The following is a 22,088-nucleotide window of genomic DNA, read 5'->3' as shown; positions in this document are numbered from 1 at the left end:
GAAACAAACCCCTTCTCCCCCAGGTTGGTTTTGTTTGTGGTGTTTTGCGTGGCAATAGAGTGCTAAGACCCACACCTTTAATCCCCTGCACTTGAGATGAAAAAGCAGGTGAGGCCTGTTAGTTTGAGGCCAGCCTGGTCTATATAGTGAGTTCTAGAACAGCCAGAGCTGTACATAGTGAGACCCTGTCTCAAAAAAAGAAAGAAAGAAAGAGAGAGAGAGAGAGAGAGAGAGAGAGAGAGAGAGAGAGAGGGGAAGGTAGGTAGGTAGGTAGGTCAAAAATATAAACAAAAAAGCAAAAGAAGAAAGAAAGAAACTGAGATACCTCATTACATATTTCCAAGTCCTGTCAAGATGAGTTTATCCTGCTGAGAGCTTTCAAACTGAAACTGAACAGGAAACTAGTCATTAAATAATATAGAAACTGAGTGCCTAGAAGAAGGTCTGATACACGGGATTCTTTCTGTCACTTGTCTTTTAATAGAATTATTAAAAGGCCTACATTTCTGCTGCTACTGTATGCATACCTGTCATCCCAACCACTCTCAACACCGGGGCGGGAAGGTCCCAAGCCAAGGTGGGCCTGAGTGGTAGAGCGAGTTCCTAGCTGGCCTCAGCAACTGAGCAAAATCATGTCTCCAAATAAGACAGTAAAACCAGAAGGGCCGAGATGGCTCAGTAGTTAGGAGTGCTCACGGATCTTACCAAGGACCCAGGTTCAATTCCAAGTACCCACATGGCGGCTAGAACCAGCCACCTGGAACTCCAGTTCCCTGGGAATTCAGCTTCTCTTCTGACCTCTGCAGGTTCCTGGACACAGGTGGTGCATGCGCATGCTCTCATACATGCATACAAACAACACAGAGTAAAAATAAAGCTAGGAACGGCATAGGCAGCAGAGCCTTTCCTAACATGCATGAGGCCCTTGTCTTTTGTTTGCTTGCTTGCTTGCTTTTTGAGACAGGGGTTCCCTGTGTAACAGCCCTGGCTGTCCTGGAGCCCACTTTGTACACCATGCTGGTCTCAAACTCACAGAGATCCGCCCACCTCTGCCTCCTGGATGCTGGGATTAAAGCTCAAGCAGCCATGCCTGGCTTCGAAGAGCAATCTCTTAATCCAGCATCTGCCCAGAATTTAGAACGCCTCCCTATCCTTCTCACTTTTCTGAGCATCACAGTGGAAATGTATCTAAAGTTTCCAGATAAATATACCTCTAGTTAATTTTTGATTTCAGATAAACAACGAATAATTTTTAATATTAGTATATCCCAATGTAATATCTGGCACAGGCCAATTTCAGGACATGCTTACACTACAAAATTATTTATTTTTTATTTACAATTCAAATTTAATTAGGTAGCTTGTACTTTGGTTGGTGAATGTGGCAATTCTAATCAAACCATAACGACTAGCAGCAATCTGTAAAGCAATATAGTAGTTTAGTTGGCTCTTTGATTTCGAAAGAATGTTCTATTGGCAGTTAACCAATTTTTTTCCCCCTAAAGTTTTCAAGCCAGGTCCTTTCCTCCTCCTAAGCCTATGGTTAGTTTGCACTGTGATTTCACCTTCCCTTAGAAAACGCTCTGAGCTCTAGAATCAGAGGATCTATTTTGGTTCTCTGTGGTTACCAGAATGTGGCTTGGAGAAAAAAAAAAAAAAAAAGGGAACAGTTGTTAGTCCTGGCTAACAGCCAGACATTTGGTGTTGAATTATCAGTTGCGCACTCTCCTGGAGGTTCAGGGGAAGCTTGTAAGCAGGCTTTCCTCATCGGTGTGATCCAGTAGCCAGGAGACCATTGACACGGCTGCTTATTTTCATTCAGAGTGAAGAGTCCTGAGCCCTCATGCTAAGGAAGAAAAGGCCAAGCTTGATAATCAGTGTGGCTGAGCAGAATCAGTGGCGTGACCGCCAGTGAGCGCTGCTTCACGGAGCAGAGGGCTCAGAGCCAAGTTTGGAGGGAGGTCTTGGCAGGGCACCGCCAGCTGAGAAAGAAAACCAGAGGTTTGCGCTAACTGGTCCTTTTATGGGTCGTTTCTTCTTTCATTATTCACCTCTCTCAAGCAACCGTATAAATCATCTTGGGTCTGAACTCCAAACTTCCAGAAAGCTGGTTAGGTGAGCAGCTGTAGAGAGCCAGGGCTTCTTGCCAAAACAAGACCCCGAGGACATTCCCGGGTCTGCTGCCAGCTCAGTGAAAGCCCTTTCCTTTCTTCTCTGAGCCCTGAGGATTGGCCAGCCTGTTTCCTCTCCTCTGGTGCCACCTGTTAACTCCCAACTGCTATTATCTCCTTCCTGGAACAGCGTGGGACAGGAGTGAGCTTCACCACTTCTGGCCTACCTTATTCACACCAACTGCCATGTTCGCAGGGCTCACCATGTGCCTGGCCTTGCTTCTGTGCCTCTCAGCAAAGGGTTCTGTCTTTCCTGTCCTCCTGAGCTGAGCCTGGCTCTCACCGCCAGGAACCGGAATTCTTATCAGATCATGGGAACTGAAATGTGATGCAAGCCTGTCCTGCTTTGTGATCTCCGCACAGCTCTCCGGACAGGCACCGTGTGTCTCCCAGCCCCCCTTTCAGAGGAGTGTTCATGCTGTAATCCTGGCACTCCAGAGAAACAGAGGGAAGGGGATCGGGAGTTCGAAGGCTAACTTCAGGGTATAGCAAGTTTGTGGTCAGCCAAACTGAGCCACGTCTGGCCAATTTGAGACCAGAGATTCTCTCTTTAAAAATAACAAAAATAAAAAAATTAAATCTAAATTAGATAGCTAGAAAAAGAAACAGAAACAGGTTAAATCATGGAAAACTAAAGACATTGATTAAAAGATGATTCTGATAGATAAGATTGGTAAACCCTGAGAGAGGTTAAGAATAAAGAAATCTGGTCTCAGTGGCCTTTGCTCATTATATGTGGTACCTGATCCATCTCAGCCTCCCCCAAAAAGATGTTGCGTGCTGTTTATTAATTATATGTCAAAAATTTAAGGGGTTGGGGATTTAGCTCAGTGGTAGAGCGCTTGCCTAGCAAGCAAGCAGAAGGCCCTGGGTTCGGTCCCCAGCTCCGAAAAAAAAAGAAAAAAAATTTAAGAGTAAAACTAACAAACTCTGGAAAAGACCTTTGCATTCTTTACACTGAAAACCACTATCTATTGCTGAGAGATTCTAAAGATTAAAAAAAAGTTGGTTTTGAATGAAATGACTCTGTAGTTTAAAATCGCTCCCCAATTCATGCATAGAACACACACACACACACTCTCACACTCACACACACACACTCACACACATACACACACTCACACACATACACACTCACACACAAACACACACATACTCACACACACTCACAACATACTCACACACTCATACACACATACTCTCACACTCACACACACACACACACTCACACACACACTCTCACACTCACACACACACACATACACAATTACATTTCAAGGTTTAGCAGAGGCTACATTTATTAAGATGGTGTGGTATTAGTAGAGACAACGTTAAACAGGCAGATCAATAGGGCAGAATATAGCCCTGGCCACATATATGCAGTTTGCGTATTTACTTTATTTTTTATTTTTTTATTTTTGACAGTCTTGTTATGCAGCCCTGGCCAGCCTGGATCTTGCTTACAGAGACTAGGCTGCCTTTCAGCTTGTAGTCACCTGCTTCTGCCGTCAGAGTGCTGTGAGTAGAGAGCATGCTTCCTCTCCAACCTACCACCCCCCTATCAGTTGGTTTTCATAAATGTGCCAAGTCAGTTGAATGAGGGACAATCTTCTCGGCAACTGGTACTGATCACATATGCTGAGAGGTTAGGCCATGTTTTCTCTGTTACGATATGCACTAAAATTAACGGAAGATGGATCCTAGGCCTAAGTGTAAAACTTTAAGGAGGACAGTGACATAGGCCTGTAATTCCTGCTCTTGGGAGGTAGATGCAAGAGGATCAGGAGTTCAAGGCTAGCTCTAGCTGCATAGCAAGTTGGAAGCCAGCCAGGTCTACAATGAAACGTCATCTCAAAACAAATGTGTGTGTGTGTGTGTGTGTGTGTGTGTGTGTGTGTGTGTGTGTGTACCTTCACAAAGCAACCAAACAGAGCAGATGGATGGCGAATGCTTCTTCAGGCTTGTGCTGGTACATTTCATTGATAGGTATAAACGAAAGCTCTCAACTTAAAAGAATGATTGATTATTGTCATCAGAGTTTTTAATTTAAAAATTTTGCTCATCAAATATTATATATATAATAAAAGGAGCTGGAGGGATAGCTCAGTGGCTAAGAGCACTGGCTGCTCTTCCAGAGGACCTGGGTTCAATTCCCAGCACCCACATGGCAGCTCACAGCTGTCTGTAACTTTAGCTCCAGGGGATCCAGCACCCTTACACAGACATACATGCAAGCAAAACCCGCTGATGTAATAAAATAAAAATCGGTGAATGAAAAGCCAACTAACTAAATTCCTGTACGCAGAACATATAAAAACCACAGAGAATAAAAAGAAAAGCCAGGCCAGAGAAAAGACTCAGGGAGTCGAGAGGCTCAACACCAAACCTCATGATCAGGGCCCACATGATAGAAGGAGAGGACTGACTCCCATACATTGTCCTCGGACCTCTACACACAAGCTGTGGCACACATAGATGAACACACAATGAGTGAATTAACTTTTTAAGAAGACAAGTAACCCAACAAACAGGAAAGATTTGAATAAACGCTTCACAGAACAAAGTATTAGTTATAAGGAAAACACAACAAAACCAGAGTGAGATCTAATTTCACGCCCATTAGACTAAACAGAATGTTAAAAGCTGACAATGCCAGGTCTTGGAGAGGATGTAGGCTAACTAAACTGTAAGGTGTTGCTCACAGGTTGCAAACTGCAAACACTTGGAGCTCCCCCCCCCCCCCCCCCTGGCCCCCGGGGCTGGGGACCGAACCCAGGACCTTGCTCTTCTTAGGTAAGCGCTCTACCACTGAGCCAAATCCCCAACCCCTTGGAGCTTTTTTTAATGCCAGAAATTCTACTCCTAGGTGTTTGCCTAATGAAAATAAAACAAAACAAATGTTGCCTAAGAACATATGCAAAAAGCTTCATAATAGCTCAAAGTCCATAAAACTCAAGTCCTTAATCAAACTGTGACATATCTATACAATATAGTATAGTTCACATTTGTTGTTTGGGTTTGTTGCTGTTGCTTTTTGAGACAGGCTCTCACTATGCAGCCCTGACTGTCCTGGAATTCACTAGGTAGACCAGGCTATCCTCAAACTATTAGAGATCTGACTGGCTCTGCTGGGATGAAAGACATGTACCACCATGCCCAGCCATTCGGAATTTTTCAGAACATAGAAGCCATGCACAAAAAAGTACATGTCTCTGACTCCACTGATTGTAAGGTCAAGGCTCAGCAAAGTCGCTCCTTGTTAATAGAAAGCAGGACATTCAAGCTGAGCATGCGCTAGGAGTGCACAGTGGGAACTTTGGAATAGGATAATGTTCTACATCTCCATGGCAAGGTTGGTTACACAGCTGTATACAGTTGTTTTTTTCTCTCCAAAGGTTGTGTGTTTTGTTATATACAAGAACTAATACATGTACATATGTGAAAGTAAATAAGATCAGGATAGGCAAGGCTGGGAAGAGTGAGCAGGGCTAATGGTGTTTGTTCATGGAGAGCCACAACCTGGCACTAAGGAAGCTGACATTGGCCCTCAAACCAGCAGATGCCTCTTGAAGAAGAAAGATGTGCTGTGGATAAGTGTGAGATGCTTCGTGTGAAGGAAAATTACCTCTCCTTTGTTTCTCTTTAATTTTATCAAGATGAGTTCTTCCTTTTCTATCTTACAGAATGGTTTAAGAAGCATTGGTGGTAACTTTGCTATGTGTTAAAATCCACACCCGTGAGTCCATCGGGGCCCTGAGCCTTTTGTATGTGGGAGTTTTAATAGCTGTTCCGACCTCATTGCTTGTCCTCAGTCTGTTTAAACTGCTGCTTCTGTCTTGGCTTACTTTTGTGGTCATATGCATCTAGAAATTAATCAATTTCCTTTAAATTTCCAAAGGTAAGATCTGATGATGTTTTAAATTTCACTGGTATGTGTTGTAATAGCTCCCTTTTCATCTCTAAATTTATTAATTTTGATTTTCTTGTTTTTTGTTTTGTTTTGTTTTTTTGTGTTTATATTTTGGTTAAGTGTATAATCTTGTTTATCCTTTCAAAGATCCAGCTCTGTGTGTCACTGATACAGAATGCAATGGGGCCTGGCTGTAGATTTGTAGCTGTAGTTAGAACCTGGAGTCCCAGAGAACAGTGGAGAGAGAGCTGTCAACATTAAACACTGAAAAGATGAAAACAAAATTGTGAACATCTTATGTAGAAACAGATGTGTGTCATCAGTAGCCAGTGCTTCCCATTTTGAGGCAGCTTCTTCTGCACCATATCACTGCACCTCACAGGCACCGAGCTCATCGGCTTTAGTGGACATGACGTCATCTTTGGTCCTCTTCACAAAGCACAGTGAGGGCACTTGACTGTTCTGAGCCTTGACTGTTTACAGTTTGCAGTTTACCGTTTCAGAGACTCTAAATTAGGATGAAAGATATGAGGGAAGCCACGGACCCCACGTGCCTCACAGGAGTCACTGATGTGCATATTTTAGAATATTCTAGAATTTTTCATTTCCTTTTCCACATTTTCATCTGATAATTCTGCAGAGATTGGCCCAGCATGGTGCAGCTTCTCTAGAAAGCTGCTGCCATGAGGGTGAACGAAATTCCTGGTTAAAATGAAACTCTTAATGTCTGTTCGCTCAGCTCTATCACTTCAAAGGGGAAACCAAATAAAACCCAGCTTCCTGTCATCTCCAGGCATTAAAGGACGACAAACTACAGTTGCTCTCCATTTTGACTAGAAGCAAAACCTCAGAAGAAGAGCGTAACAATGGATCAAGAAGCCAAACAAACTCCAGTAACCTCTTCATCAGCAGGAGTCAACTAGTTAAAAGCAGAGTGAAAGCCTCCCTGGCTGACATTAGTTGCTTTTCAGATGAGGTTAAGGAAGGAAAAAAAAAAAAGACAGAAAGGAAGAGAGGGAAAGGCAGAGAAACCTTGTGCTGCAAGCATGTTTCTCTATTTGCAAGGAGTGAAAAGGACGTTAGAAAATGATAGACAAGGCTCTCTCACCTCAGAAGAACTGTCTCTCAGTACCTGGCAGAAGACTCTGAGGACCAGAGAACGCCAGGGCAGGGACTGTGGAGATGCCTGAGAGAGCTCTCTCTCTGTCATGTGTCCCTCCTCATGCACTCATCCAATATCTGCCCCTGTCCCTCCAGCGTTGCTGGAGGACAGGATGAAAAGTCTGGTTTTAAGGTTATGCTCTTTTGGTAATGCCAAAGCTTGATTGACTGACCTCGTAAAGCAGTGGTTCTCAACCTATGGGAGTGACGGCCCCTTTGGGAGTCAAGTGATCTTTTCACAGGGATCGCCTAAAACCATGGGAAAACACAGATTTTTTTACGTTAAGATTCACTACAACACGAGGAACTGTACTGAAAAGTTGCAGCATTAGGAAGCTGAGAACCACTGTCGTAAGAGAATGACTTACTCAGACACCCGAGGAGACATCTCACATGCTGCTGTAGAGTGACGATCACTGGACAGTCACTAGACTATCTGCAAGGTCCCTTTGGTCCTTACGATGATGACTGTGCAAAAGACAGGACTTTTGAGTAAGGTCGAGAGATGTTGGGGAAGTAGTTTTTGAAAAACGTTAATACTTTAGAAATTATACAGTTAACCATACGCAAAAAGAACCTGTTGAGATATTTGCTACTCAGAAGAGTAAAAACACTGTCATTTCGAAATAAATAATCCTGGTGTGTTTTGTAATGGAGAAACCTACCAGGAGTGGCAGTCTCTAAATGTGTGGCTGTAATAAGCTATAGTTAGGAGAATCGCAAATATGTTCCAGATGCCTCTAACTCATGGAGCAGCAGCAGGGACGCTGGGTCAAGTGGCCTGTTCCTCTCAAGTTAGAGATGACAAATACTTGCTGTAGAACGGAGTAAATATTTTTGGTAGAATGCCTTTAATCATCATTCTGGTGGTGGATTATCCCTCACTGGTGATAGAAAGAAAACAAACTCAAGAGTCATTGCTGAGCTGAGGAAACATAACATTTTGATTTACAGCTAACATGATTGTTTGGGACCTGTCATTTATCTGGCTGCTTGGAGAGAGCTGTTGAAATGAGAAGCATATTCCTGCATCAGAAGACTCACAAAGAAGAAAATATTCGAAAATCCAACGAACCCTCACACGGGTAAACCAACTTCGCTCCACGGGAAGGGGCCCTGCTTCCTCGTTGGGTTTTCCAGACTCTCCTGGGAAGGCAATGAGTTTTCTTTTTTTTTTTTTTTTTTTTTGGTTCTTTTTTTTCGGAGCTGGGGATCGAACCCAGGGCCTTGCGCTTCTAGGCAAGCGCTCTACCACTGAGCTAAATGCCCAACCCAGGCAATGAGTTTTCAGAGGGGTCATCTGCTGGTTTAAGATGGCCTCAAAACAGATACAAATCCTCAAGAGTTTCAGGCCATTCTTATTTTTCTCTTCATTGGACCTAAAATTTAATAAAATTGCATACATGTATGGACATGTGTGTGTGGTGTGTGTGTCTGTGTCTGTGTCTGTATGTGTGCGTGTGTGAGAGAGAGAGGCAGACAGAGACAGAGACAGACAGAGAGACAGAGAGGGGGTGTGTATGTGCATATGTATCTGAATGCTCCCCTGTATGAATGTGGTCATGGATATGCCATGGCCCATGTATGAGGTCAGAGCATAACCTTTGGTGTCAGTCCTTATGTCTTGTTTTAGATGGAGTCTCTTTGCTGTCAGCTACTGCTTCTGGCAGGTTAGCTGGTCTGGGAGCTTCAGGGATTCTGCTGTTTCTCTTCCCATCTTGCTATGGGAACACCCAGGACTGCAGATGTGTATTCTGTGCCAGGCATTTATGAGGGTCTGAGCTCAGGTCCCCACACTTCTTCAGCAGGCACCTCTATTCACTAAGCCATTTCCCCATCCCTTAAATTTTAATTAATTTTTAAATTAATTTAATTTTTTACAAGTTTATGACAGGCCTCTGGAGGGTTCTGTTAAATTTCACACTGAAAACACAAACATTTGAACATTCATCACCATCACCACCATCACCACCATCATCACCATCATCATCACCACCATCATCACCATCATCATCACCACCATCATCACCATCATCATCACCACCATCGTCACCATCATCATCACCACCATCATCACCATCATCATCACCACCATCATCACCATCATCATCTTGTGACAACAGCACCGTGTCCTCCTTGCTGATAGACATTATAGGGATGTCTTTAACTAGAGACACGCCCAGGCTGAAGACATAGCGCAGTGGCAGAATGCTTGCTCAGCGTTCACAGAGACCCTGGGTCTCATCCTCTGCACTAAGAATAAAAGTGCGTGTATTCATACTGCGTGTTTGAAGCGTGTCCTCTTAATTTGTGAATCATGTTGCTGTCCAGAAAAATCATGTGTAGAGCAGATTTCACGGATTTTGTCCCATTGACTACTTGTGAACACCCCTGCTTATGCCACATTTTTTTAAAAAAGTGTTGATATTTCATTTTAGCCTAAAACTTCTCTCAACCCCACTGGGTGGGCTACTTCACATGCCCCAGCTTTCCTCCATCTCTTACCTCTTGGGATCAGCAGCTGCCCTCAACCATTTTTTCTAGAAAAAAATTGGAACCCACTGGACATGTTGTAAGCTTCATTTCTATATTTTCTCTTCCTCACAAACTCACAGCCCTAGGGTTGCTTCCTCCGTTGTCCTGACAACAGGCGGCCTGTTACTGATTAAAGGCTTTGGAAAGCACGTCTTCATTTTTTTTTTTTTCACAGCATGATAGACCCACTGTAGAAAACTATGAAGGTCAGATTATGTGTAACTGAAAATTACTTTAAGGCAATCCATTAGCCCTAGCCAACCTTACTTTTCAGTTTTTCATTGGTGTGGTTGAGTCTCAGATCCCTTCTGGAACCTACCCTAGTCTCCTGAGTTCTAGAGCAGCATAAGTTCCACAAGATGTCACATTGTCATTCTGGATGTCACATAGACACCTTCCTTCACTGTGTCCTCAACAGCAGCCTCTATCCTTTCTCTAGAATCGATGACTTCCTCTCTAGAACACATGGCTCTTCCTCTCTAGGAGGCTCTTCCTTTCATAGCTCTCTTCATTGGGAGAGAGCATAAGCCACGCCTGGTGCCTGTCCACGCATCCAGTCTGGGCCTGCTGATTTAGCACCACCTTTCTGGAGCCCCATCCTACCCCAACTCAGGTTTTCCCTTCTTGATCAGCCATCATATCCTACCCGGATGATGGCCATGAACTACCTGTCAATTGGTCTTGAATCCATTCTCACCTGTTTTAATACATCTTAAACACGTGATCACATCCACCTTTGTCTTTCTTCTGTTCCCCAGGGATTCCCACCCTACTTTATCACATCACTTCAAAGTCCTGAATGGCGTGAGTCTCTGTCTTTTCTTGCTTGCCGGTCACCTTTCATTGGCACTCTGCTGTGAGCCTCGGTTCTAGAGTGTGCTGGTCTCGCTTTCTCTGTGGGACTCCTCACCCTCACCAGCAGTTCCTCACCTCACCCCCACCCCCTCGCCTGCTCTGCTCTCTTGGTGAATTCACCCCATTCTGTGTTCGCATTCTTCCTATCATCACCTCACGTTCACAGCAGGCTTGGTCCTTCTAGTCTTACAGCGCTTCTGTGTGTGCACAGGCTGTCCAGGCCCCGGACAGCGCACTTCCTTGGCTGTACCAAACGCTCTGTTGCTTCTGCACTCCTCAGCCCCCACTATCTGCAGCTTCCTCTCCTTTCTCGTTTTCCTCCAGCTGGCTAATCACCACTTGCTCTTAATTTCTCAGCCCAAAGATAACTCCTTTATGAAAGCTTCCTAATGGCACACTTTTCACCCTTCTTTTCTCATTGTGAGCTGCAGCCGATTTGTCTCTACCTCCAGCCCTGGCATTGTATGCATGTGCTGTCATGTCCAACTTTTTCTTGGCTGCTAGGGGTTGAATTCAGGTCCTTATACTTAGCACATATGCAGCAACCACTTTGCCAGCCTACCTGTCCCCGTAGCCCCTGGATTTCTTTTTTAAATGAGGAGGCAGGATCTTATGGGGGAACTATCCTCAAGTTCACTGTAGAGTCAGTCAAGAATGACCTTGATCCTAGTCAGCCTGCCGTCAGCTGGGATAGCATCTGGGGTAACAGGCATGTATGTACCTCACCTTCAGACACTTTGTTAATGACTCCTATGTAAGTCTATAACGTTCCATTGCAACCTTATCTGTGACTGCCTGGGAAATATCAGTCCTTTTAATTTTTTTTAGAAATTTTGCTGTATGTGCACATGGGTGGGTGTGCATGTGTGTGCATGTCCATGTGTGCATGTGTACATGTGCGCATGTGTGTATGGTGTATACTTGATGCACGGAGAGGGTGTACAGGTGCACCTGTGCCACAGCCTTCCTTTGTTCCTGTGGAAGTCAGAGGACAACATTTGGGAGTCAATTCTGCCTTCCACTGTACATTCTGGAAATTGTGTGGCCAGGGCTGCCCTCCACTGAGCTGTCTCACTGCCCAGTTATGTCTTTCTGAGAGACTTCAAACAAAATGGCGCCAGGAACTAGGTGTCTTTTCTCCTCCCTGATGTGCCCATGGCACTAGCCTGGCACCAACAGAGTCAACCAATATTTCTTAAACAAGTGGATTGTGCCCCCACTACATTTCTGCAATAATTTGTCTGCTATGTCTTTCCTGGCAAGGACAGCTCTATTCATAGTTGCATGACCATCGTTGAGCGTGCCCGTGCTTGTAGCGGCTGACACGTGTAAAATGAGTGAATGAGCTGCTCTCAGCCAATCGGAAGAGCTAGGTCTTCTTGCTGAGCTGGTACTGGAAGACTTTGACTCATTCATTTCAGACCTCATCTGATTTCTCTGGAAGCTCAGATCCACAGATAACAGACTCTGTGATAGCCAGAAATAAAGGCAGAGTAAGGGTTTCTTCTTTGAACAGAAGAATGAGGGGCTGGAGTGATGGCTCAGAGGACCAGAGGACCAGAGTTCAATTCCCAGTCTCCACATGGTGGCTCACAATTGTCTGGGACCTCAAGAGCTGGCGCTCTCACACAGACATACATGCAGGCAAAACACCAACGCACATACATTCAAAACACTAATGCACATACCTTCAAAACACCAATGCACGTACATTCAAAACACCAATGCACATACATTCAAAACACCAATGCACATACATTCAAAACACCAATGCACATACATTCAAAACACCAATGCACGTACATTAAAAAGAAGGGAGGAGTGAGCAAGTAGCCGGTAGTCAATCTGTCCAAAAAGAGGACAGAGGCCTATAGGAGAGGTGGAGACAGCAAACTACCTTCTGCTGTGTTTGTACCCCGAGCCTAACGGAACCACAGAACTCTGAGCATCCTCACTTTCCTAGATCTGAAAAGGAAACCCAGTGGAGCTAGCAGGCTGCTCAGTGCCACTTTCTCCTGTACCCTACCCTAGAGATCCTTGATGACTTACGTCTAAATCCTCTCTCCTGTTTCCCTCGCACTAGAATTATTCGTTATGTAAATACATCAGCTGACACCTCATTCGTCTTCCATGAGACGGATGCTTTAGGTAAATTAATCTTCAAAAGCAATCGCATGCCTGGAACATTCTCCTCATCTTCTAAGGTGTTGGAACTGCTTTGGTAGACCAGTTTGAAGGTAATGAAAGATAACACTGTGGGAATCCCAGCTCTGGCTTGAGAGACTGTCTCTTCTTTTTTCCATTTTCATATGGTGAGCCCTTTCTTTTGGGTAACCCCAGGATCTCGTCCCTGCCTTGGAAGGACGTGAACAGTCTTTTGTTGTTGTTACTTATTTGTTTATTTTGGTGGGAGAAGCCCCACCCTCTCCCTAGGCCTTGTAGTTGATCAGCTAATGCCTTCAACTCTTCCTGCACACCAGCCTTGTAGTTCATAGGGGCAGGGAAAGGATGGACGGGCAGAGACGTTTATGCACAGGAAAAAGGGGAAACTGAGTTAGAGACGGCCGCGGCAGCAAAGTACTCAATGATATGTAAACATTCCTGCTGGACAGGGAGTGAAAAACACACAGCTCATCTTCAGAACATCAACAAAACACACTCGAGAACCATGCACAGCCTCAGCACACCGCTGGTCAGCACAGAATGCCCAGCAATCAAAGGCACACTCAGACAGCCATTCCTGCCTGTTAAGTAGAGGGACCAGGCATTCCTGTCTGTTAAATGGCCTCTTCTCAAAATTAGTTGGCTCTTGGTGGTGGTTTTTGTTTTGTCTTAAGACAGAGTCTCACTTATGTGGCTCTGGCTGGCCTTGAATCCTCTATGTAGACCAGGCTAGCCTCCTGAGTGTTGGGATTAAAGAAATATAGCACCATGCCTGGCCTTAAAATTTAGTGGAAAAGTTATTTAAAAGCTCGGTGTGGTGGCACAGGCTTAAAATCCCAACACTTGGAGGGAAAAGGCAAGAAGATCAAAGATTCAGGGAAAACTTTGGCTATGTGAGGAGTGTGAGGCCAGCCTGGGCTACATGAAACCCTGTCTCAACAATAAACAAGCAAACTAACAAATAAATGAAATCATTTTGTAGTGATAGAATTTTTAAATGTTTTTCATAATTTCTTATTTTTATAGACACTGACTGGAGGTTCACTTTTAATTCAAATCAATTGTCAGGGATATAAGAATATCAGAAAACGGGGTTGGGGATTTAGCTCAGTGGTAGAGTGCTTGCCTAGGAAGCGCGAGGCCCTGGGTTTGGTCCCCAGCTCCGAAAAAAAGAACCAAAAAAAAAAAAAAATCAGAAAAATTGTCAGTTATTTGATGCTATTTTTTTTTTTTTACAGCCATTAAAACCAAGTAGAATCCAAATACTATGTTGTTTCTGATTGAGAACATTAAAGCATGTCCATTCTAGAACCTCCTTGTATCTTTCAGATACTAGAAAAGGCCATGGGAGCGGGGAAAGGTACACATCTCTTTCCACTCGCCTTCCTGCCTCTCTTCCCATAGAGGGATATATGGATTAAAGGTAGATATTTCACGTCCGGTTATTAGGAATTTTGTAAATTGTTCCATTCTGAGCAAACTGTCACTTTTAAATTAAGTTCTGGCGATAGCCCTTCTTTGAGAACAAACATCAAAATAACAGAAAGTTTGAGTAATAGACTATGTTTCCTTATAAATACACATATATGAACGCCCATAAGATTGTTGGACTTCAGCCATGGGTAGTGCCATGAGCTTGGAATCCCAGCACTTGAGATGCAGGAGGCAGGAGGATCAGGTATTCATAACTTCAGCTGCGCAGTACTCTGAGGGCAGCCTGGGCTATGTGAGACCCTGTTTCAAACAAAAGTCTACTTAATGTCAATGAGTGTAAACTGATGATCATAAGCCACAATCTCTCACACCCAGACTCCTAGGACAGGGTGAAAACTGCTACAAACAAAAATATATTGCCAATCTCCCGACACCTGCTTCTGCCTTCCTTTGAGACAGTGTTTGCATAGCCTAGGCTGGCTTTGACCTCCTGACCCTTCTGCTTTAGCCCTCTGGGTGCTGTGACCACAGGCATACCACAGCCTTGCTCTAGTTCTGTGTCTGTCTGTCTGTCTGTCTGTCTGTGTCTGTCTATGTCTGTCATGTCTCTGTGTGTGTGTGTCTGTCTGTGTGTGTATCTGTGTGTCTGTGTGCCTGTGTGTGTCTGTGTGTCTGTCTGTGTGTGTCTGTCTGTCTGTATGTATGTATGTATGGTATGTGTGTGTGTCTGTCTGTGTGTGTATCTGTGTCTGTGTGTGTGTGTCTGTCTGTGTGTGTATCTGTGTGTCTGTGTGTCTGTGTTTGTCTGTCTGTATACATGTATGTATGTATGTATGTATGTATGTATGTATGTATGGTGTGTAAGTCTGTGTGTCTGTCTGTCTGCCTGCCTGCCTGTATGTATGTATGTATGTATATATAGTGTGTAAGTGTGTGTGTCTGTATGCATGTATGTATGCATGTATGTATGTATGTATGCATGCATGTATGTATGCACATATGTATGTATGCATGCACGGTGTGTGTGTGTGTGAGTCAGAGGACAGCTTTTAGCAGCTGACTCTCCTTCCATCTTTCCCATCCCTGTGACTAAACTCAGGCTTTTCCTGGCAAGAGCCTTTCCTGCTGAGCCATCTCACAGGTCTCTAATTCTGGGATTTAATTGCTAATTTGTTTTTGTTAATTTACAATGTGCAGTAAAATGGTTAATTGCCACTCTTATCAATATCCGCTCTTTTGGGGAAGTTTGCTGAGCCTTGGAAATGGTGCTGCTAGTCATGAGGTCTCTGTTTGCTCTGGGATTAGTAAGGTAAAGAGAACCAAAGGCCACTGCCGGCCGTGCAGTCTTCTGTGTTATCCTGATATAATATTAGATCGGGGCTCCGCTTATTGACGAGGAAACAAAAGGTAAGTAGCAGTCCTTTGCTTAATTTTGCTGTTACTTTATAACGTCATAAAATATTATTTATCATATTTCTTCAAGGCAGCAGAGGGAGGAGGTAAGGGTATTTATTCTCCTTTTTTCCTCTGAGACAGGATCATGCCCGTAAGTCCCCATCTTCTCCCTCTCTTTCTCTTTTGCTTTTCAAGACAGGGCTTTTCAGGCTGGCCTGGAACTCTCGTTGTAGATTAAGCCGCCTGGAACTCAAGAGACCCACTGGTTCCTGCCGCCCCATTACCACCACACCTGATCCATAAATCCATTCTTGTTTTGGACCTAAGGCCATCCTCCTGCCTCAGCTCCATAAATGCTGGGATTGTAAGTCTGAGCCACCACACCTGGCTCTAAGATACTTGTTTAGATGTTGTCTTTTTCAGATTTCCTCTGTAAGGAAATTTCTACACTTTGAGGAGCTTCATGCATTTTTTCCCTTTTATAATTATTGCCCATTCTAGACTCCAAACTCTAGGTCCAGGGCCTCCTAGCAAGGGAACCAATTCCTTAAGTAGATGGGGTGACAGACACATGCCCACTTTTTCTGCCATTACCGCATTTGTTCAGATTCCACTGTGGGCAGCACCCTGTGGTATGTAAGGGCTGAGCTGAAGGCTGACTATGGGGGTTCAGAGGTAGAGCACTTACCTAACGTACACAGGACCTGGTTTCAACCTTCAACACATGAGTCCTCACAGCATGCACACTTGCACACTCACCTCACATGCTCTCTCTCTCTCTCGCACACACACACACACATGAATGCACGCGCGTGCACACACACATGCTCTCTCTCTCGCATACACACACACACACACACACACACACACACACACACACACACACACACACACTCCAGTGTGTAGAGAGAGAACCAGAAGATAAACCCCGCTGGGGTTGTAAGAATGAGCCACCATGCCTAGATTCTTCATGTGAGTTCTGAAGATCTGTTTTAAGCTCTTCATTCACCAAGCTGTCTCCCCAGCCCAAGGCCCACACCTGCTTCTGCACTGAAGGTCCATAAGTGGCCGGTATTCCCTACTGGAGCCCCTGCTGTATAGGACCCAGTGTCTCAAAAGGCAGTCACTTTCATTGTCGGAATCTCTGGTATTAAAAATACGTGTGTTTATGTATATGTGAATGCCCCGTGTGTCAGAGGAGGACAGCTTATAGGATTAGGTTCTTTCCCACATGCTGGTTTGAGGGATCAACCCCCGAATGCCAAGCTCAGTGGCAAATGGCCATATCTGCTGGGTCGTTCTGTCCAGCAGTCCTGTCATTTTATACAGAGCACTAAGCTTTTGTAGAGCCACCTTGACTCCCTGATTCCATCCTACCTTGGAGCTATGCTAGAGAGTCTTCATCCTTTCTCTGGGACTTCAAAGGCTTCATAAAAAAGGTTTTTATTCTTCCATAAGTTCCTTGTGTGCTAGGTTTTCAAGATTCTCTGACTCAGCTCCCTATAATCATCAGGGATCCAATTCTCTCCTCCTCCCTTCCGCCCTCCCCCCTTCCTTCTGCCCTGCCTGCCAGCCTTTCTGTGTGTTTGTAGATTGTGCATGTTCATGTATATGTAAATGCATGTGTGTTTGCAGGTATACATGCCCCGGTCTATACCCTTGTGCATGTTCATGTATATGTAAATGCATGTGTGTTTGCAGGTATATGTGCCCCGGTCTATATCCTTGTGCATGTCCACGTATATGTAAATACATGTGTGTTTGCAGGTATATGTGCCCCGGTCTATACCCAGACCAGAAGTCAACCTTGGGTGTCAGTCCACGGGCACTTTTCACCTTAGTTTTAGAGAAAGGGTCTTCCACTGGCTTGAATCTTGCAAAGACTGGCTAGCCCTGGTATCCACCTGCCCCTCCTCCCAACACTGGAATGCTAAGTATGCGCCATCATGTCCAGCTTTTTAATGTGGGTTCTAGGGCTCAAATCCCCAGTTCTCATGTTCATGTGGCAAGCACTTTGTTATCCGAGCTATTTTTCCAGCCCAGGGATCCAGTTTGCAATAGCTCACCTTCAGGGGTCCCATTCTCAGCTATGAGTTTGATCAGATAGACCAATGCCAGCCCCTGGACTATTGTGTGTGGACCCAACTTCAGGTAACAAGATTTTACGTGTAAATGTGAGGGGCCAGCAAGATGTAACACAAGCCTGCTTGTATGGAGTTAGAGCATGGGAAACAACCTATCAACTGATATTTATAAAACATTCAGTAAATTATAGCCACACACTTAACTTAGAGATTCCACTTCTATCAATAGGGAGTTGGATAAAAGCGTCACCACCCTACACCAGAACACTGGGATGATATTAACGTAGTGTGAGCCCATATTGCCTTCCTTAGGCAGGCCCTCATCAGACATGGCTGACTCCTGTGGGAACACTCACTCACCTAGGTGTATCTCTGTATACCTCTGGCTTGCCCGCATCCTGTCTATCTGAACTGTGTTGAAAGGGTTTGCCTGTTTGCCTTGTTGTTGCAACTTGCAGTTCTTATTTTGAATGATTTACTCTTGTTTGATTCGAATGTATTTAAGTACAACCCACCACTCCAACAACAGAGGCCATTTTGGATTCTAGTATGTTCTGTTTTTCCTAGCTGCACAGAACTATTCGAAAGTCCAGTTGCTAGAGCTAATGGGGTGAGTCAGTAAGGACAGGTGCCAGCCACCAAGATTAATGACTGTCATCCCTAGGACTCAAACAGTAGAAGGATATAAAACAGCTCCTGAAAGGGGTCTCCTGATATCCATAGGGCACTCTGGGGCGTGTGTGTATACCCTCTTCCCACCAGACATGCACTCCAAATAAATTAATAAATGTGAAGTAAGTTTTTTTTTTCTAAGTCCAGCTGCTGTTTGCAAGCCTGCCTCGTAGGCTTTGAGACATACAGCATATTCCTTGCCAAAAAGAACAGCCCTCTTCCTCCTGGCTCTGTGCCCACTGACTTGAAGCAGCTGCCAGCTCCCAGTGAGCTGTAGGCTTGCCACAGTGACTCCAGGCTTCAGAGAGGCCAGGGGGAGCTCCTCTTTCTGTGGAAGCCAAGCATCAGCTGACCTATGTCCCATGTCCTGTGGTGGGTACTGCATAGATCCCATGAAGGCCAGAGAGAGGAGGCTCCATGTTACCATGTCCTGTGCCTTTGTGGCGCTGGGACAATGTGGTGGGGGTTCTGCCCCTGCCCTGTCAGTCTGTAACCCCTGTGTTGGCGGGGACAGAGACAAGAGAACCTCTGATGGTCACTGGGAACCCTGCTTGGCTGGAAACACAGTCAGTTCTCAAGTAACAAGGCAGCGAGCAAAGCAGCACTGCTTCCCATGTCTCCCCCTGGCCTCTAGGCAAGCACAGACGTGTGTAGAAAGACACTCGCACGCAGATACAGCTCTGGTCTCACTGCTCCCTGGTCTTTTAAATCTCCATCTATATCTTGACACACAGACCTACATAATCCAGAGCCGACCCTGCAGATCTACAGGGCTGCATGGTATCCATTCTTCTCTCTGCACATCTCTGCCTGGCTGACTTCTCCCTCTTTTTAACTTGTATGTATTTTCATTTATTTATATGTATTTATTTTAATGTGTGTATATCAATATAAATATATTTAATTTTAATTTTTGCTATATATACAATTTTTTTTTTGAGACAGGGTCTCACTATATAGCCCTGGCTGCCTGGGATTCAGGGTGTTAGTCCCGCTAGCAGTAATTCACAGAGATCTGCCTGCCTCTTCATACCCACTGCTAGGATTAAAGGTGTGTACCACCATGCCTTACTTATTATTGAATGCACTAATTGTGCATTTCTGTAAGTGTCAGGTGACGTTACAGTGCATCCCAGCAACACACAAGAATCAGATTAGAGTGAATGACACATTCGTCAATGCAGACATTTGTCGGTTCTTTGTCCTGAGGACACTCACACTCCTCCAACCTCAATAGTTTGAAATATCCAATTAAGTACTCTCTCCCTCTCCCTCTCCCTCTCCCTCTCCCTCTCCCTCTCCCTCTCCCTCTCCCTCTCCCTCTCCCTCTCCCTCTCCCCCTCCCTCCCTTTGATTTTTGTTTGAAATAATTTTTGCTTATAAGAAAACAGTCTGAGCAAGCCAAAGGAAGCAGACGAGTAAGCAGCACCCCTCCGTGGCCTCTGCTTCAGCCCCTGCCTCCAGGTTCCTGCCCTGCTTCAGTTCCTGTCCTGACTTTCTGCAGGATTGTTAAGCCAAATGAACTCTTTCCTCCTGAAGTTGCTTTTGGTCATAGTTTATTTGTTTGTTTGTTTTTGTTTTTGTTTTGTTTTGTGGGGTTTTTTTCATAGCAATAGAAACTCCAACTAAGACACTCTGAGATGTCTCACCGCCCCTGTTCATCATGGCCACCTACAGTTATCCGTTTGCAGGTGTGACTTAGAATCCTCGCTCCTGTCCAACTGTGGCTCGGTCTGTCCTCTGTGCTCCTCCCCACACACGCTCAGCACGAGCATCACATCCTCGGAAGAGCCCTCTGTGACTTCCCATGTGTCCCTCAGGAGCACACTAGGTGTGGTGGTTGGAATTAGACATGTCCCCGCATGTTTGCTCTCAGCTGGTGGCATTGTTTGGGGGAGGTTATAGAACTTTTAGGACATGCGGCCTTGCTGGAGGAAGTGTGTCACAAGGGACAGGCTTTGGGAGTTCATAGCCTTTTCTGTCTTCCAGTTCTTCCTCTAGAACTGGCTGTGTATGTGGCTAAAGATATGCTCTCTCACCTTCCTCACCTGGCCACGGGCTGCCATGTTTCTTTCACCATTGTGGACTTTTACTTCAGTAGGTCTCAATCTGTGGGTCTCAACCCCTTTGGAGGTCAAACCACTGTTTCACAGGGGTCACCTAAGAACATCAGAAAACACAAATTATTTACATTACAATTCATAACAGTAGCAAAATTGCAGTTATGAAGTAGCAGTGAAAATACTTTTATGGTAGGGGGTCACCGCCACGTGAGGTACTGAAGGATTACAGCCGTAGGAAGGTTGAAAACCACTGCTCTAGAACTATACGTCTAGAAATCTATTCTGCCCATGGTGTTCTTATCAGCAACAAAACATACACAAAAGTACACAAAAGGTCCAGTGTCCGGGGTCCTTCTTACCATGTAGATTTAATTGTCTGTCTGCCCACATGCTTTCTCAGTCCCTTGCATCTTCTCTAGAGTAGAATGCTTCACTTAAAGGGATAGTATTTATTGAGACAATGTCTTTATTATGTAGCCCTGGCTGTCCTGGAACTCTCTATGTAGACCAAACTGGTCTCGAACTCACAAAGATTCATTTACCCCTGCCTCTGCTGGGATTAAAGATGTGAGCCTCCACATTCGTCTTATTTTAATGTTATTTATTTTATTATTTTATAATTTAGGACAGTGTTTCAGTATGTTACCCAGACAAACCTCAAATCCTTTGGCTCAAGTGCTCCTCATGTCTCTGTCTCCTGAATGGCTGAGACTATCTGTGTGAAGAACTTGCCTGGGCTTTATAGCACTGCCTCGGAACTATGGAGTTGAAAGGTGTGTGTGTGTGTGTGTGTGTGTGTGTGTGTGTGTGTGTGCCTCTGTGTGTGTGCCTCTGTGTGTCTATGAGTGTGAGTGCATGTGTGTATGTGTGCCTCTGTGTGTATCTGTGAGTATGTGCCTCTGTGTGTGTGCCTTTCTGTGTGTGTGCCTCTCTTTCTGTGTGTGTGTGTGTGCCTCTGTGTGTGTGCCTCTGTGTGTCTATGAGTGTGAGTGCATGTGTGTATGTGTGCCTCTGTGTGTATCTGTGAGTATGTGCCTCTGTGTGTGTGCCTCTCTTTCTGTGTGTGTGTGTGTGTGTGTGTGTGTGTATGTATGTGTACCTCTGTGTATCTATGTGTGTGGGAGCACTTGTGTGTGTGTGTGTGTGTGTGTGTGTGTGTGTGTAGCACAGTAGAAAATTTTTGGATTCAGAAACCACATCTCTAAAAGGAAAAATTAATAAAATACACAAGTTAAGAATGAAAATGGAACTGTTTTCTGCAGAATCCTTCATTGGTGGGGATGGACATTCAGATTACAGGCCAGAAGCAGCTATCGAAAAAAAACCCTTCTGACAAGAACTGAATCTCAGATAACTAAAGGACGCTCAGTGCAACAGCAAGAGACAATCCAATTATGAGTGAAGGACATGTTCTTGCAGCATGCACAGAGGCAACCACACAGATGTTTGTTGACCATGGGGAAATGCAAATTAAACCCACATGCAACACCACTCAGCTATCAGGATGTCGAAGTAAAAGATAAAACAGACTCAACTGTAGACGAGAAGGATGGCCAAAATCCCGATCTCCAGCACATTGATTGATGGGTGTGTAAAATGGGTCAGTCACTCTCTAATAAAGGTTGTCAGTTTCTAAAAACAAACA

General features: G+C 44.7%; 1 long non-coding RNA gene across 2 annotated transcripts in view; it reads right to left on the bottom strand.

Annotated features, from left to right (window-relative positions):
• LOC147996172 (uncharacterized) overlaps positions 1-22,088 on the bottom strand; it is a 56,418-nt gene that overhangs the window by 14,383 nt on the left and 19,947 nt on the right. The window contains exons 3-4 of one of the 2 annotated variants that reach the window (XR_015671305.1): positions 21,979-22,075; positions 20,420-20,540 (exon numbers count right to left, since the gene is read on the bottom strand). This is a non-coding gene — a long non-coding RNA (uncharacterized LOC147996172). The remainder of the gene's footprint in view (positions 1-20,419; positions 20,541-21,978; positions 22,076-22,088) is intronic. The other variant, XR_015671306.1, reaches the window with a different exon arrangement.

Source organism: Rattus norvegicus, chromosome 2 (genome assembly GCF_021556685.1).
Source record: "Rattus norvegicus strain SHRSP/BbbUtx chromosome 2, alternate assembly SHRSP_T2T, whole genome shotgun sequence".
NCBI lineage: Eukaryota > Metazoa > Chordata > Mammalia > Rodentia > Muridae > Rattus > Rattus norvegicus.
Note: the sequence above shows the minus strand (reverse complement) of the source record. Positions and strands in the feature narration are given on the sequence as shown.